Here is a 15,022-nt window from a genome sequence, read left to right on the forward strand (position 1 = left end):
TACATATCTATGGGGAGGTTCAAGCTCCAACTCGGTTTTACAGTGAAAACTGAAGGAACTTCAAACCGGCACTAGGAAACAGACTGAGAAAGCAGAGAAAAAGTGTTTCCTGCAACCCGTTCCCTTGGTGCTCGATGAACGAACGTCTCTCCACTTGCCTAGTTCTGAGAGATATGTCTGTGTGAAAGCCGTCCTTCACCTAGCTTGTTGGGAACATAAAGTTTCTTTTCAGTTGCAATCTCCATTCCATACATATATATGGGGAGGTATTAGCTCCAACCCGGTTTTACATTGAAAACTGCAGGAACTTCAAACCGGCACTAGGAAATAGACTGAGAAAACAGAGAAAAATTGTCTCCTGCAAACCATTCCCTTGGTGATAGATGAACGAAAGTCTCTCCACTTGCTCAGTTCTGAGAGATAAGTGTGTGTGAAAGCGTTACTTCCCCTAGCTTGTTGGGAACACAAAGTTTCTTTTCAGTTGCAAACTCCATTCCATACATATATATGGGGAGGTACAAGCTCCAACTCGGTTTTACAGTGAAAACAGCAGGATCTTCAAACCGGCACTAGGAAACAGACTGAGAAAGCAGAGAAAAAGTGTCTCCTGCAACCCGTTCCCTTGGTGCTAGATGAACGAACGTCTATCCACTTGCCCAGTTCTGAGAGAAAATTGTGTGTGAATGCCGTCATTCACCTAGCTGGTTGGGAACACAAAGTTTCTTTTCAGTTGCAAACTCCATTCCATAAATATATATGGGGAGATACAAGCTCCAAATCGGTTTGACAGTGAAGACTGCAGGAACTTCAAACCGGCACTAGGAAACAGACTGAGAAAGCAGAGAAAAAGTGTCTCCTGCAATCCGTTCCCTTGGTGCTAAATGAACGAACGTCCCTCCACTTGCTCAGTTCTGAGAAAAAAGTTTGTGTGAAAGCCGTCCTTCAATTAGCTTGTTGGGAACACAAAGTTTCTTTTCAGTTGCAAACTCCATTCAATACATATATATGCGGAGGTACAAGCTCCAACTCGGTTTTACACTGAAAACTGCAGGAATTCAAACTGGCACAAGGAAAGAGACTGAGAAATCAGAGAATAATTGTCTCCTGCAAATCGTTCCCTTGGTGCTAGATGAACGAGCGTCTCTCCACTTGCCAAGTTCTGAGAGAAAAGTGTGTGTGAAAGCCGTCCTTCAACTAGCTTGTTGTGAACACAAAGTTTCTTTTCAGTTGCAAACTACATTCCATACATATATATGGGGAGGTACTAGCTCCAACTCGGTTTGAAAGTGAAAACTGCAGGAACTTCAAACCGGCACTAGGAAACAGACTGAGAAAGCAGAGAAAAAGTGTCCCCTGCAACCCATTCCCTTGGTGCTAGATGAACGAACGTCTCTCCACTTGCTCAGTTCTGAGAGATATGTGTGTGTGAAAGCCGTCCTTCATCTAGCTTGTTGGTACCACAAAGTTTCTTTTCAGTTGCAAACTCCATTCCATACATATATAAGGGGAGGTACAAGCTCCAACTCGGTTTTACAATGAAAACTGCAGGAACTTAAAAGCGGCACTAGGAAACAGACTGAGAAAGCAGAGAAAAAGGGTCTCCTGCAAACCGTTCCCTTGGTGCTAAATGAACGAACGTCCCTCCACTTGCTCAGTTCTGAGAAATAATTGTGTGTGAAAGCCGTCCTTCAATTAGCTTGTTGGGAACACAAAGTTTCTTTTCAGTAGCAAACTCCTCTACATGTGTATATATGGGGATGTACTAGTTCCAAATCGGTTTCACATTGAAAACTGCAGGAACTTTAAACCGGCACTAGGAAACAGACTGAGAAACCAGAGAAAAGTTTCTCCTGCAAACCGTTCCCTTGGTGCTACATGAACGAACGTCTCTCCACTTGCTCAGTTCTGAGAGATAAGTGTGTGTGAAAGCCGTCCTTCACCTAGCTTGTTGGGAACACAAGTTTCTTTTCAGTTGCAAACTCCATTCCATACATATATATGGGAAGGTACAAGCTCCACATCGGTTTTACAGTGAAAACTGCAGGAACTTCAAACCGGCACTAGGAAACAGACTGAGAAAGCAGAGAAAAAGTGTTTCCTGCAACCCGTTCCCTTGGTGCTCGATGAACGAACGTCTCTCCACTTGCCTAGTTCTGAGAGATATGTCTGTGTGAAAGCCGTCCTTCACCTAGCTTGTTGGGAACATAAAGTTTCTTTTCAGTTGCAATCTCCATTCCATACATATATATGGGGAGGTATTAGCTCCAACCCGGTTTTACATTGAAAACTGCAGGAACTTCAAACCGGCACTAGGAAATAGACTGAGAAAACAGAGAAAAATTGTCTCCTGCAAACCATTCCCTTGGTGATAGATGAACGAAAGTCTCTCCACTTGCTCAGTTCTGAGAGATAAGTGTGTGTGAAAGCGTTACTTCCCCTAGCTTGTTGGGAACACAAAGTTTCTTTTCAGTTGCAAACTCCATTCCATACATATATATGGGGAGGTACAAGCTCCAACTCGGTTTTACAGTGAAAACAGCAGGATCTTCAAACCGGCACTAGGAAACAGACTGAGAAAGCAGAGAAAAAGTGTCTCCTGCAACCCGTTCCCTTGGTGCTAGATGAACGAACGTCTATCCACTTGCCCAGTTCTGAGAGAAAATTGTGTGTGAATGCCGTCATTCACCTAGCTGGTTGGGAACACAAAGTTTCTTTTCAGTTGCAAACTCCATTCCATAAATATATATGGGGAGATACAAGCTCCAAATCGGTTTGACAGTGAAGACTGCAGGAACTTCAAACCGGCACTAGGAAACAGACTGAGAAAGCAGAGAAAAAGTGTCTCCTGCAATCCGTTCCCTTGGTGCTAAATGAACGAACGTCCCTCCACTTGCTCAGTTCTGAGAAAAAAGTTTGTGTGAAAGCCGTCCTTCAATTAGCTTGTTGGGAACACAAAGTTTCTTTTCAGTTGCAAACTCCATTCAATACATATATATGCGGAGGTACAAGCTCCAACTCGGTTTTACACTGAAAACTGCAGGAATTCAAACTGGCACAAGGAAAGAGACTGAGAAATCAGAGAATAATTGTCTCCTGCAAATCGTTCCCTTGGTGCTAGATGAACGAGCGTCTCTCCACTTGCCAAGTTCTGAGAGAAAAGTGTGTGTGAAAGCCGTCCTTCAACTAGCTTGTTGTGAACACAAAGTTTCTTTTCAGTTGCAAACTACATTCCATACATATATATGGGGAGGTACTAGCTCCAACTCGGTTTGAAAGTGAAAACTGCAGGAACTTCAAACCGGCACTAGGAAACAGACTGAGAAAGCAGAGAAAAAGTGTCCCCTGCAACCCATTCCCTTGGTGCTAGATGAACGAACGTCTCTCCACTTGCTCAGTTCTGAGAGATATGTGTGTGTGAAAGCCGTCCTTCATCTAGCTTGTTGGTACCACAAAGTTTCTTTTCAGTTGCAAACTCCATTCCATACATATATAAGGGGAGGTACAAGCTCCAACTCGGTTTTACAATGAAAACTGCAGGAACTTAAAAGCGGCACTAGGAAACAGACTGAGAAAGCAGAGAAAAAGGGTCTCCTGCAAACCGTTCCCTTGGTGCTAAATGAACGAACGTCCCTCCACTTGCTCAGTTCTGAGAAATAATTGTGTGTGAAAGCCGTCCTTCAATTAGCTTGTTGGGAACACAAAGTTTCTTTTCAGTAGCAAACTCCTCTACATGTGTATATATGGGGATGTACTAGTTCCAAATCGGTTTCACATTGAAAACTGCAGGAACTTTAAACCGGCACTAGGAAACAGACTGAGAAACCAGAGAAAAGTTTCTCCTGCAAACCGTTCCCTTGGTGCTACATGAACGAACGTCTCTCCACTTGCTCAGTTCTGAGAGATAAGTGTGTGTGAAAGCCGTCCTTCACCTAGCTTGTTGGGAACACAAGTTTCTTTTCAGTTGCAAACTCCATTCCATACATATATATGGGAAGGTACAAGCTCCACATCGGTTTTACAGTGAAAACTGCAGGAACTTCAAACCGGCACTAGGAAACAGACTGAGAAAGCAGAGAAAAATTGTCTCCTGCAAACCGATCCCTTGGTGCTAGATGAACGAACGTCTATCCACTTGCCCAGTTCTGAGAGATAATTGTGTGTGAAAGCCGTACTTCACCTAGCTTGTTGGGAACACAAAGTTTCTTTTCAGTTGCTAACTCCATTCCATACATATATATGGGGAGATACAAGCTCCAAATCGGTTTGACAGTGAAGACTGCAGGAACTTCAAACCGGCACTAGGAAACAGACTGAGAAAGCAGAGAAAAAGTGTCTCCTGCAATCCGTTCCCTTGGTGCTAAATGAACGAACATCCCTCCACTTGCTCAGTTCAGAGAAAAAAGTTTGTGTGAAAGCCGTCCTTCAATTAGCTTGTTGGGAACACAAAGTTTCTTTTCAGTTGCAAACTCCATTCAATACATATATATGCGGAGGTACAAGCTCCAACTCGGTTTTACACTGAAAACTGCAGGAATTCAAACTGGCACAAGGAAACAGACTGAGAAATCAGAGAATAATTGTCTCCTGCAACTCGTTCCCTTGGTGCTAGATGAACGAGCGTCTCTCCACTTGCCAAGTTCTGAGAGAAAATTGTGTGTGAACGCCGTCCTTCACCTAGCTTGTTGTGAACACAAAGTTTCTTTTCAGTTGCAAACTACATTCCATACATATATATGGGGAGGTACTAGCTCCAACTCGTTTTGACAGTGAAAACTGCAGGAACTTCAAACAGGCACTAGGAAACAGACTGAGAAAGCAGAGAAAAAGTGTCCCCTGCAACCCATTCCCTTGGTGCTAGATGAACGAACGTCTCTCCACTTGCTCAGTTCTGAGAGATATGTGTGTGTGAAAGCCGTCCTTCATCTAGCTTGTTGGTACCACAAAGTTTCTTTTCAGTTGCAAACACCATTCCATACATATATAAGGGGAGGTACAAGCTCCAACTCGGTTTTACAATGAAAACTGCAGGAACTTAAAAGCGGCACAAGGAAACAGACTGAGAAAGCAGAGAAAAAGGGTCTCCTGCAAACCGTTCCCTTGGTGCTAAATGAACGAACTTCCCTCCACTTGCTCAGTTCTGAGAAATAATTGTGTGTGAAAGCCGTCCTTCAATTAGCTTGTTGGGAACACAAAGTTTCTTTTCAGTAGCAAACTCCTCTACATGTGTATATATGGGGATGTACTAGTTCCAAATCGGTTTCACATTGAAAACTGCAGGAACTTTAAACCGGCACTAGGAAACAGACTGAGAAACCAGAGAAAAGTTTCTCCTGCAACCCGTTCCCTTGGTGCTACATGAACGAACGTCTCTCCACTTGCTCAGTTCTGAGAGATAAGTGTGTGTGAAAGCCGTCCTTCACCTAACTTGTTGGTAACACAAGTTTCTTTTCAGTTGCAAACTCCATTCCATACATATATATGGGGAGGTACAAGCTCCAAATCGGTTTTACAGTGAAAACTGCAGGAACTTCAAACCGGCACTAGGAAACAGACTGAGAAAGCAGAGAAAAATTGTCTCCTGCAAACCGATCCCTTGGTGCTAGATGAACGAACGTCTCTCTACTTGCTTAGTTCTGAGAGATAATTGTGTGTGAAAGCCGTACTTCACCTAGCTTGTTGGGAACACAAAGTTTCTTTTCAGTTGCAAACTCCATTCCATACATATATATGGGGAGATACAAGCTCCAAATCGGTTTGACAGTGAAGACTGCAGGAACTTCAAACCGGCACTAGGAAACAGACTGAGAAAGCAGAGAAAAGTTTCTCCTGCAACCCGTTTCCTTGGTGCTAGATGAACGAATGTCTCTCCACTTGCTCAGGTCTGAGAGATAAGTGTGTGTGGAAGCCGTCCTTCACCTAGCTTGTTGGGAACACAAAGTTTCTTTTCAGTTGCAAACTCCATTCCATACATATATTTGGGGAGGTACAAGCTCAAACTCGGTTTTACAGTGAAAACTGCAGGAACTTCAAAGCGGCACTAGGAAACACACTGAGAAAGCAGAGAAAAAGTGGCTCCTTCAACCCGTTTAACTTGGTGTTAGATGAACGAACGTCTCTCAACTTGCCCAGTTCTGAGAGATAAGTGTGTGTGAAAGCCGAACTTCAATTTGCTTGTTGTGAACACAAAGTTTCTTTTCAGTAGCAAAATCCTCTCCATGTATATATAAGGGGATATACTAGTTCCAACTCGGTTTTACGTTGAAAACTGCAGGAACATCAAACCGGCACTAGGAAACAGACTGAGAAAACAGAGTAAAGTTTCTCCTGCAACCCGTTCCCTTGGTGCTAGATGAACGAAGGTCTCTCCACTTGCTCAGTTCTGAGAGATAAGTGTGTGTTAAAGCCGTCCTTCACCTAGCTTGTTGGGAACACAAAGTTTCTTTTAAGTTGCAAACTCCATTCCATACATATATATGGGTAGGTTCAAGCTCCAACTCGGTTTTACAGTGAAAACTGCAGGAACTTCAAACCGGCACTAGGAAACAGACTGAGAAAGCAGAGAAAAATTGTCTCCTGCAACCCGTTCCCTTGGTGCTAGATGAACGATCGTCTCTCCACTTGCTTAGTTCTGAGAGATAAGTGTGTGTGAAAGCCGTCCTTCACCTAGCTTGTTGAGAACTCAAAGTTACTTTTCAGTTGCAAACTCCATTCCATTCATATGTATGGGGAGGTACAAGCTCCAAGTCGGTTTTACAGTGAAAACTGCAGGAAATTCAAACCGGCACTAGGAAACAGACTGAGAAAGCAGAGAAAAAGTGTCTCCTGCAACCCGTTTGCCTTGGTGCGAGATGAACGAACGTCTCTCCACTCGCCCAGTTCTGAGAGATAAGAGTGTGTGAAAGCCGACATTCACCTACTTGTTGGGAACACAAAGATTCTTTTCAGTTGCAAACTCCATTTCATACATATATATGGGGAGGAACAAGCTCCAACTCGGTTTTACATTGAAAACTGCAGGAAATTCAAACCGGCAGTAGGAAATAGACTGAGAAAGCAGAGAAAAATTGACTCCTGCAAACCGTTCCCTTGGTGCTATATGAACGAACGTCCCTCCACTTGCTCAGTTCTGAGAAAAAAGTGTGTGTGAAAGCCGTCCTTCAATTAGCTTGTTGGGAACACAAAGTTTCTTTTCAGTAGCAAACTCCTCTCCATGAATATATATGGGGAGGAACAAGCTCCAACTCGGTTTTACATTGAAAACTGAAGGAATTCAAACCGGCACTAGGAAACAGACTGAGAAAACAGAGAAAAAGTGTTTCCTGCAACCCGTTCCCTTGGTGCTAGATGAACGAAAGTCTCTACACTTGCTCAGTTCTGAGAGATAAGTGTGTGTGAAAGCCGACTTTCACCTAGCTTGTTGGGAACAAAAAGTTTCTTTTCAGTTGCAAACTCCATTCCATACATATATATGGGGAGGTACAAGCTCCAACTCGGTTTTACACTGAAAACTGCAGGAACTTCTTACCGGCACTAGGAAACAGACTGAGAAATCAGAGAATAAGTGTTTCCTGCAACCCGTTCCCTTGGTGCTAGATGAACGAACGTCTCTCCACTTGCCAAGTTCTGAGAGATAAGTGTGTGTGAAAGCCATTCTTCACATAGCTTGTTGGGAAAACAAAGTTTCTTTTCAGTTGCATACTCCATTCCATACATATATATGGGGAGGTAATAGCTCCAAGTCGTTTTGACAGTAAAAACTGCAGGAACTTCAAACCGGCACTAGGAAACAGACTGAGAAAGCAGAGAAAAAGTGTCTCCTGCAACCCATTCCATTGGTGCTAGATGAACGAACGTCTCTTCACTTGCTCAGTTCTGTGAGATATGTGTGTGTGAAAGCCGTCCTTCACCTAGCTTGTTGGGAACACAAAGTTTCTTTTCAGTTGCAAACTCCATTCCATACATATATATGGGGAGGTACAAGCTCCAACTCGGTTTTACAGTGAAAACTGCAGGAATTTCAAACCGGCACTAGGAAACAGACTGAGAAAGCAGAGAAAAAGTGTCTCCTGCAACCCGTTCACTTGATGTTAGATGAAAGAAAGTCTCTCCACTTGCTCATTTCTAAAAGATAAGTGTGTGTGAAAGCCGTCCTTCAACTAGCTGGTTGGGAACACAAAGTTTCTTTTCAGTTGCAAACTCCATTCCATACATATATAAGGGGAGGTACAAGCTCCAACTCGGTTTTACAATGAAAACTGCAGGAACTTCAAAGCGGCACTAGGAAACAGACTGAGAATGCAGAGAAAAAGTGTCTCCTGCAAACCGTTCCCTTGGTGCTAAATGAACGAACGTCCCTCCACTTGCTCAGTTCTGAGAAATAAGTGTGTGTGAAAGCCGTCTTCAATTAGCTTGTTTCGAACACAAAGTTTCTTTTCAGTAGCAAACTCCTCTCCATGAATATATATGGGGATGTACTAGTTCCATATCGGTTTTACATTGAAAACTGCAGGAACTTTAAACCAGCACTAGGAAACAGACTGAGAAACCAGAGTAAAGTTTCTCCTGCAACCCATTCCCTTGGTGCTAGATGAACGAACGTCTCTCCACTTGCTCAGTTCTGAGAGATAAGTGTGTGTGAAAGCCGTCCTTCACCTAGCTTGTTGGGAACAAAAGTTTCTTTTCAGTTGCAAACTCCATTCCATACATATATATGGGGAGATACAAGCTCCAAATCGGTTTGACAGTGAAGACGGCAGGAACTTCAAACCGGCACTAGGAAACAGACTGAGAAACAGAGAAAATGTTTCTCACAACCCGTTTCCTTGTTGCTAGATGAACGAACGTCTCTCCACTTGCTCATTTCTGAGAGATAATTGTGTGTGAAAGCCGTCCTTCACCTAGCTTGTTGGGAACACAAAGTTCTTTTCAATTGAAAACTCCATTCCATACATATATTTGGGGAGGTACAAGCACAAACTCGGTTTTAGAGTGAAAACTGCAGGAACTTCAATGCGGCACTAGGAAACAGACTGAGAAAGCAGAGAAAAAGTGTCTCCTTCAACACGTTTCCATTGGTGATAGATGAACGAACGTCTACACACTTGCCCAGTTCTGAGATATAAGTGTGTGTGAAAGCCGTCATTCACCTAGCTTGTTGGGAACACAAAGTTTCTTTTCAGTTGCAAACTCCATTCCATACAAATATATGGGAAGGTACAAGCTCCAACTCGGTTTTACATTGAAAACTGAAGTAACTTCAAACCGGCACTAGGAAACAGACTGAGAAAGCAGAGAAAAAGTGTCTCCTGCAACCCGTTCCCTTGGTTCTAGATGAACGAACGTCTCTCCACTTGTTCAGTTCTGAGAGATAAGTGTGTGTGAAAGCCGTTCTTCACCTAGCTTGTTGGGAACACAAATTTTATTTTCAGTAGCAAACTCCTCTCTATGTATATATATGGGGATGTAATAATTCCAGTTCGATTTTACATTGAAAAATGCAGGAACTTCAAACCGGCACTAGGATACAGACTGAGAAAGCAGAGTAAAGTTTCCCTGCAACCCGTTACCTTGGTGCTAGATGAACGAACGTCTCTCCACTTGCTCAGTTCTGAGAGATAAGTGTGTGTGAAAGCCGTCCTTCACCTAGCTGCTGGGAACACAAAGTTTCTTTCAGTTGCAAACTCCATTCCATACATATATATGGGGATGTACAAGTTCCAATTCGGTTTTACATTGAAAACTGCAGGAACTTCAAACCGGCACTAGGAAACAGACTGAGAAACCAGAGTAAATTTTCCTGCAACCCGTTCCCTTGGTGCTAGATGAACGAACGTCTCTCCACTTGCTCAGTTCTGAGAGATAAGTGTGTGTGAAAGCCGTACTTCACCTAGCTTGTTGGGAACACAAAGTTTCTTTTCAGCTGCAAACTCCAGTCCATACATATATAAGGGGAGGTACAAGCTCCAACTCGGTTTTACAATGAAAACTGCAGGAACTTCAAAGCGTCACTAGGAAACAGACTGAGAAAGCAGAGAAAAAGTGTTTCCTGTAACCCGTTCCATTGGTGTTAGATGAACGAACGTCCCTCGACTTGCTCAGTTCAGAGAATTAAGTGTGTGTGAAAGCCGTTCTTCAATTAGCTTGTTGGGAACACAAAGTTTCTTTTCAGTAGCAAACTCCTCTCCATGTATATATATGGGGATGTACTAGTTCCACCTCGGTTTTACATTGAAAACTGAAGGAACTTTAAACCGGCACTAGGAAACAGACTGAGAAACCAGAGTAAAGTTTCTCCTGCAACCCGTTCCCTTGGTGCTAGATGAACGTACGTCTCTCCACTTGCTCAGTTCTGAGAGATAATTGTGTGTGAAAGCCGTCCTTCAACTTGCTTGTTGGGAACACAAAGTTTCTTTACAGATGCAAACTCCATTCCATATATATATATGGGGAGGTACAAGCTCCAAATCGGTTTTACAGTGAAAACTGCAGGAACTTCAAACCGGCACTAGGAAACAGACTGAGAATGCAGAGAAAAAGTGTCTCCTGCAACCAGTTCCTTTGGTGCTAGATGAACGAACGTCTCTCCACTTGCCCAGTTCTGAGAGATAAGTGTGTGTGAAAGCCGTCCTTCACCTAGCTTGTTGGGAACACAAAGTTTCTTTTCAGTTGCAAACTCCATTCCATACATATATATGGGGAGGTACAAGCTCCAACACGGTTTTACATTTAAATATGCAGGAGCTTCAAACCGGCTCTAGGAAATAGACTGATAAAGCAGAGAAAAAGTGTCTCCTGCAACCCGTTCCCTTTCTGGTAGATGAACGAAAGTCTCTCCACTTGCTCATTTCTGAGATATAATTGTGCGTGAAAGCCTTCCTTAACCTAGCTTGTTGGGAACACAAAGTTGCTTTTCAGTTGCAAACTCCATTCCAAAAAATATATATGGGGAGGTACTAGCTCCAAATCGGTTTTACAGTGAAAACAGAAGGGACTTCAAACCGGCACTAGGAAACAGACTGAGAAAGCAGAGAAAAAGTGTCTCCTATAACACGTTCCCTTAGTGCTACATGAACGAAAGTCTCTCCACTTGCTCAGTTCTGAGAGATAAGTGTGTCTGAAAGCCGTCCTTCACCTAGCTTGTTGGGAACACAAAGTTTCTTTTAAGTTGCTAACTCCATTCCATACTTATATATGGGAGGTACTAGCTGCAACTCGGTTTGACAGTGAAAACTGCAGGAACTTCAAACCGGCACTAGGAAACAGACTGAGAATGCAGAGAAAAAGTGTCTACTGCAACCAGTTCCTTTGGTGCTAGATGAACGAACGCCTCTACACTTGCTCAGTTCTGAGAGATAAGTGTGTATGAAAGCCGTCCTTCACCTAGCTTGCTGAGAACACAAAGTTTCTTTTCAGTTGCAAACTCCATTCCATACATATATATGGGGAGATACAAGCTCCAACACGGTTTTACATTGAAAACTGCAGGAACTTCAAACCGGCACTAGGAAACAGACTGAGAAAACAGAGAAAAATTGCCTCCGGCAACCCGTTCCCTTGTTGCTAGATGAACGAACCTCTCTCCACTTGCTCAGTTCTGAGAGATAAGTGTGTGTGAAAGCCGTCCTTCACATAACTTGTTGGGAACACAAAGTTTCTTTTCAGTTTCAAACTCCATTCCATACATATATATGGGGAGGTTCAATCTCCAACACGGTTTTACAGTGAAAACTGCAGGAACTTCAATGCGGCACTAGGAAACAGACTGGGAAAGCAGATAAAAAGTGTCTCCTGCAACCCGTTTCCCTTGGTGCTAGATGAACGAACTTCTCTCCACTTGCCCAGTTCTGAGTGAAAAGTGTGGGTGAAAGCCGACATTCACCTAACTTGTTGGGAACACAAAGTTTCTTTTCAGTTGCAAACACCATTCCATATATATATATGGGGAGGTACAAGCTCCAACTCGTTTTTACATTGAAAACTGCAGGAACTTCAAACCGGCACTAGGAAACAGACTGAGAATGCAGAGGAAAATATGTCTCCTGCAACCCGTTCCCTTGGTGCTAGATGAACGAACGTCTCTCCACTTGCTCAGTTCTGAGAGATAAGTGTGTGTGCAAGCCGTCCTTCACATAGCTTGTTGGAAACTCAAAGTTTCTTTTCAGGTGCAAACTCCATTCCATACATATATATAGGGAGGAAAAAGCTCCAAATCGGTTTTACAGTGAAAACTGCAGGAACTTCAAACCGGCACTAGGAAACAGACTGAGAAACAGAGAAAAAGTGTCTCCTGCAACCCGTTTCCCTTGGTGCGAGATGAACGAAAGTCTCTCCACTTGCCCAGTTCTGAGAGATAAGAGTGTGTGAAAGCCGTCATTCACCTACTTGTTGGGAACACAAAGATTCTTTTCAGTTGCAAACTCCATTCCATACATATATATGGGGAGGTACAAGCTCCAACTCGGTTTTACAATGAAAACTGCAGGAACTTCAAACCGGCACTAAGAAACAGACTGAGAAAGCAGAGAAAAATTGTCTCCAGCAAACCGTTCCCTTGGTGCTATATGAACGAACGTCTAACCACTTGCTCAGTTTTGAGAAATAAGTGTGTGTGAAAGCCGTCCTTCAATTAGCTTGTTGGGAACACAAAGTTTCTTTTCAGTAGCTTACTCCTCTCCATGTATATATATGGGGATGTACTAGATCCAACTCGGTTTTACATTGAAAACTGCAGGAACATCAAACCGGCACTAGGAAACAGACTGAGAAAACAGAGTAAAGTTTCTCCTGCAACCCGTTCCCTTGGTGCTAGATGAACGAACGTTTCTCCACTTACTCAGTTCTGAGAGATAAGTGTGTGTGAAAGCCGTCCTTCACCTAGCTTTTTGTGAACACAAAGTTTCTTTTCAGTTGCAAACTCCATTCCATACATATATATTGGGAGGTACCAGCTCAAATTCGGTTTTACAGTGAAAAGAGCAGGAACTTCAAACCGGCACTAGGAAACAGACTGAGAAAGCAGATAAAAAGTGTCTCCTGCAACCCGTTCCCTTGGTGCTAAATGAACGAACGTCTCTCCACTTGCCCAGTTCTGAGAGATCAGTGTGTGTGAATGCCGACATTCACCTAGCTGGTTGGGAACACAAAGTTTCTTTTCAGTTGCAAACTCCATTCCATACATATATATGGGGAGGTACAAGCTCCAACTCGCTTTGACAGTGAAAATTGCAGGAACTTCAAACGGGCACTAGGAAACAGACTGAGAAAGCAGAGAAATATTGTCTCCTGAAACCCGTTCCCTTGGTGCTAGATGAACGAACGTCTCTCCACTTGCTCAGTTCTGAGACATAAGTGTGTGTGAAAGCCGTTCTTCACCTAGCTTGTTGGGAACACAAAGTTCCTTTTCAGTTGCAAACTCCATTCCATACATATATTTGGGGAGGTACAAGCTCCAACTCGGTTTTACAGTGAAATCTGCAGGAAATTCAAAGCGGCACTAGGAAACAGACTGAGAAAGCAGGGAAAAAGTGTCCCTGCAACCCGTTCCCTTGGTGCTAGATGAACGAAGGTCTCTCCACTTGCTCAGTTCTGAGAGAGAAATGTGTGTGAAAGCCGACCTTCACCTAGCTTGTTGGGAACACAAAGCTTCTTTTCAGTTGCAAACTCCATTCCATACATATAAATGGGGAGGTACTAGCTCCAACTTGGTTTTACAGTGAAAACTGCAGGAAGTTCAAACCGGCACTAGGAAACAGACTGAGAAAGCAGAGAAAAAGTGTCTCCTGCAAACCATTCCCGTGGTGCTAGATGAACGGATATCTCTCCACTTGCAGAGTTCTGTGAGATAAGTGTGTGTGAATCCGTGCTTCACCTAGGTTGTTGGGAACACAAAGTTTCTTTTCAGTTGCAAACTCCATTCCATACAGAAATATGGGGAGGTGCTAACTCCAAATCGGTTTTACAGTGAAAACTGCAGGAACTTCAAACCGGCACTAGGAAACAGACTGAGAAAGCAGAGAAATAGTTTCTCCTGCAACCCGTTCCATTGGTGCTAGATGAACGAACGTCTCTCCACTTGATCAGTTCTGAGAGATATGTGTGTGTGAAAGCCGTCCTTCACCTAGCTTGTTGGGAACACAAAGTTTCTTTTCAGTTGCAAACCCCATTCCATACATATATTTGGGTAGGTACAAGCTCCAACACGGTTTTACACTGAAAACTTCAGGAACTTCAAAGCGGCACTAGGAAACAGACTGAGAAAGCAGAGAAAAAGTGTCTCCTGCAACCCGTTTACCTTGGTGCTAGATGAACGAACGTCTCTCCACTTGCCCAGTTCTGAGAGATAAGTGTGTGTGAAAGCCGTCATTCACCGAGCTTGTTGGGAACACAAAGTTTCTTTTCAGTTGCAAACTCCATTCCATACATATATAAGGGGAGGTACAAACTCCAACTCGGTTTTACATTGAAAACTGCAGGAATATCAAACCGGCACTAGGAAACAGACTGAGAAAGCAGAGAAAAAGTGTCTCCTGCAACCCGTTTCCCTTGGTGTTAGATGAACGAACGTCTCTCCACTTGCCCATTTCTGAGAGATAAGTGGGTTTGGAAGCCGTCATTCACCTAGCTTGTTGGGAACACAAAGTTTCTTTTCAGATGCAAACTCCATTCCATACATATATATGGGGAGGTACAAGGTCCAACTCCGTTTTACATTGAAAACTGCAGGAACTTCAAACCGGCAATAGGAATCAGAATGAGAAAGCAGAGAAAAAGTGTCTCCTGCAACCCGTTCCCTTGGTGCTAGATGAACGAACGTCTCTCCACTTGTTCAGTTCTGAGAGATAAGTGTGTGTGAAAGCCGTTCTTCACCTAGCTTGTTGGGAACACAAAGTTTCTTTTCAGTAGCAAACTCCTCTCCATGTATATATATGGGGATGTACTAATTCCAATTCGGTTTTACATTGAAAATTTAAGGAACTTCAAACCTGCACTAGGAAACAGACTGAGAAACCAGAATAAAGTTTTC

The sequence above is a fragment of the Camelus bactrianus genome, chromosome 5 (genome assembly GCF_048773025.1).
Source record: "Camelus bactrianus isolate YW-2024 breed Bactrian camel chromosome 5, ASM4877302v1, whole genome shotgun sequence".
Taxonomy (NCBI): domain Eukaryota; kingdom Metazoa; phylum Chordata; class Mammalia; order Artiodactyla; family Camelidae; genus Camelus; species Camelus bactrianus.